Here is a 3382-nt window from a genome sequence, read left to right as displayed (position 1 = left end):
TTACAGAGAGATAATAATAACATTTGAGTAGATCCTGAATGATCAAGGATTCTGCCAAGAAAACAAGAGGGTGGAGAGGACAATGCAGGCAGACAGAGAGAATCCTCACCTTTCCCTCTACCCTCGCTGTATCAGCTCTTCTCTGACTATGCTCCTGAGACGGGCACCCTGCACACCAAGGGTACACTTGGATCTCGCTAGCTACTGTGGTCCAGGTTCAGATGGACCTCTGCAGTCTTAGCACAGGCTCAAGGAGTATAAGTTTCCAAAGAAAACACAACTAGGAAATAAGGGTGAGATATGAATGTGGGGAGAATGCCTATAAACAGACATGACGAGAGAGCCTGGAGCCAGTTTCCTAAGGTAATGGAACTCTGGTCACTGATAGGCTTCATTGGCTCAGGTTCCTGGGCACAAAGCCTAACATTATTTTCCTCATCTAATCTGTTTCCTTTGCTATTCAGAAAGCATTGTCACTCGCTCATTGTTTCTAACCTTTGGCAACATTTCGGTTGTTACTGTTTTTCATCTTCTCCCCTTATATTTCTCTAGTAGTCCCAAGGACTTGAGGACCAGCATTGACCTCCCTCTAGACCGTCTCTCTCATATGAAAATCCTACTACTTTTAGTCAAATATATCTCTCTTTTCCCATTTCAAAACTCAGACACCCTATAGGATAGCTCAAAAACTTCTTATTTTGGCCAGGCATGGCGGTTCATGCCTATAATGCCAGCACTTGGGGAGGCCGAGGTGGGAGGATGGCTTGAGGACAGGAGTTTGAGAACAGCCTGGGCCACATAAGGAGACTCTGTCTCTACAAAAAATTTAAAAAGTAGCCAGGCATACTGGCACGCACCTGTGGTCCCAGCTACTCAGGAGGCTGAAGTGGAAGGATCACCTGAGCCCAGGAGGTTGAGGCTGTGGTGAGCCATGATCACGCCACCGCACTTTATCCTGGGTGACAGAGAGAGACCCTCTCTCAGAACAAACAAACCAACAAACAAAAAGAAGTTCTTATTTTTGTCTCAGAGGCAATGTTTGTTCTCTACTCTCTGAAGGGAGGTTATAACTTAAGTGACCCAAGGCCAAGGAATGGTCACGTGTTTTCCGCTCTAACTTACCTTCTCAGCATACTTTGTTAGATATTTTTGGAAGATTCACCTCACTCTCCTAAATCCTCCAAACCTCAGTTTTCTAACATAAAAGTACATCACACACATAACAGCAACAAAATAGAGCTGCTCACCTTTCAAGCCCAGGGCCTCCTGGGAGGTTCTCTGATCTGCTTTGGGAAGCCATCAAGTTCCCTGCAGACCTCTTTGCGTAACTCCATGACACTTAATAGCTGGTGAGGATTTTTAAGGATACCCAAGCAGTAATGGGAGAGGAAAGGAGGATAACTATTCTTAGACACTAAAAAAGAAGTATGCACTTAACTCAGACAAACATTCTGGCGCCTTTCTGTATGAGCAGAATCCTGATTTCCAGGAGGCTGGAAAGCCATGGCTAACTGTTTACATCCTTGGTCTGCAGCAGTCAGATGGTATACACTGTAGCCTTATTTTCCTTGTCTCCTTCTTAAATCAACCATAAATCATTTTCAATGCCAAGCTTTCTGCAAAAATTTCCTGTGGTTTCTTTTAGTCTCTTATTGTGATTCCCATTGGCAATAATGTCGGCATCTGTTCTCCATACCAGCACTATTTGCAAACACTTTGAGATCATGCACTTGATTACTACTCAGAAGTTCAACTTCTGTTTTCTCAGAGCCAAAACACATACTGTATTATCCAGTTTAAATAGTTCCAATCCTCATCTGGGCAGCAGGCTTCATCAGTTCCTCCCATTACTCATATATTTTTTTAATGTTTTTAATTTTTTTCTTTCAATTGACTCATGTAGAGATGAACAACTTTGGTCTTCAACACTGCTAACCTTCCCACTCTGAGCTGTGCTTCATTCCCTCCTTAAGGATCTCTTCCATCCATGATGTCGTGGATTCTAAGAGGTTCTTTTACTCCCCAAAGCAGTTTATTAATACCACCTTTATGTTTTTCCTCTCCATGATCTAAATTAGATCTCAGAAAATAAATAAATAAATAAATAAATAGGATCTCAGTATGCTAGGAATTAGGCAACAATTGTATATACAGAATCAGTTATGGCCAGGCATGGTGGCTCACGCCTATAATCCTGGCACTTGGGAGGCCGAGGCAAACGGATCACGAGGTCAGGAAATCGAGACCATCCTGGCCAACAAGGTGAAACTCTGTCTCTACTAAAATACAAAACATTAGCTGGGCGTGGTGGCAGGTGCCTGTAGTCCCAGCTACTCAGGAGGCTGAGGCAGGGGAATCGCTTGAACCCAGGAGGCAGAGGTTGCAGTGAGCCAAGATTGTGCCACTGCACTGCAGCCTGGCGACAGAGCAAGACTCAGTCTCAGAAAAAAGAAAAAGAATCAGTTATTCTTTTTTTTTTTTTTTTTTTTTTTTGAGACGGAGTCTCGCTCTGTCGCCCAGGCTGGAGTGCAGTGGCCGGATCTCCGCTCACTGCAAGCTCCACCTCCCGGGTTTACACCATTCTCCTGCCTCAGCCTCCCGAGTAGCTGGGACTACAGGCGCCCACCACCTCACCCGGCTAGGTTTTTTTTGTATTTTTTTAGTAGAGACGGGGTTTCACCTTGTTAGCCAGGAGGGTCTCGATCTCCTGACCTCGTGATCCGCCCGTCTCGGCCTCCCAAAGTGCTGGGATTACAGGCTTGAGCCACCGCGCCCGGCCAGAATCAGTTATTCTTAAAGAGAAATAATTTATATGGTTTACAATATCTTTTCTCTCTCTGGCTTAAAACATTTTGTTTGTAATGTGCATGTGTGTATGTGCGTGGTTTGGGTTTGGTTTTGATTTTGTGAGTGCGTGTATGTATGTGGTTTGATTTTGCTTGTTTGGTATTTTTCTAAATGATTTGGTTGAACAGTTATTCAACAGAGATGACTGCACCATTCTGAGCACTGTCAGGCAGTCAACATTTTTATGAGCTGCCCCTTTGGCATAGACTCTGTGCTTCTGGACTTGTGAGAAAATACATACTCGTACGCTCATATATGCATGCCTGAACATACACGCAAAACCAATACAGAAATTAAAACAACAGAGAAAGACACTTTGCTAAACCCAGCAGACCAAATAATTACATCTATGTTTTATAAAGACTTCTCAGTTAATCAAAGATATTTATGCATTTATACAAAGACCAGAGGAAATCATAAATTGTAACGAAAATCAGGAATGTTCTAATACAACTAGTACTAACATTTTTTAAAAGGTTCTCCATATATTAAGTACTATTCTATATACTTTACATCGAGAAATCCATACGATGTC

The sequence above is a fragment of the Rhinopithecus roxellana genome, chromosome 14, assembly GCF_007565055.1.
Source record: "Rhinopithecus roxellana isolate Shanxi Qingling chromosome 14, ASM756505v1, whole genome shotgun sequence".
NCBI classification, from domain to species: Eukaryota; Metazoa; Chordata; class Mammalia; order Primates; family Cercopithecidae; genus Rhinopithecus; species Rhinopithecus roxellana.
This window is presented reverse-complemented; position numbering follows the sequence as displayed.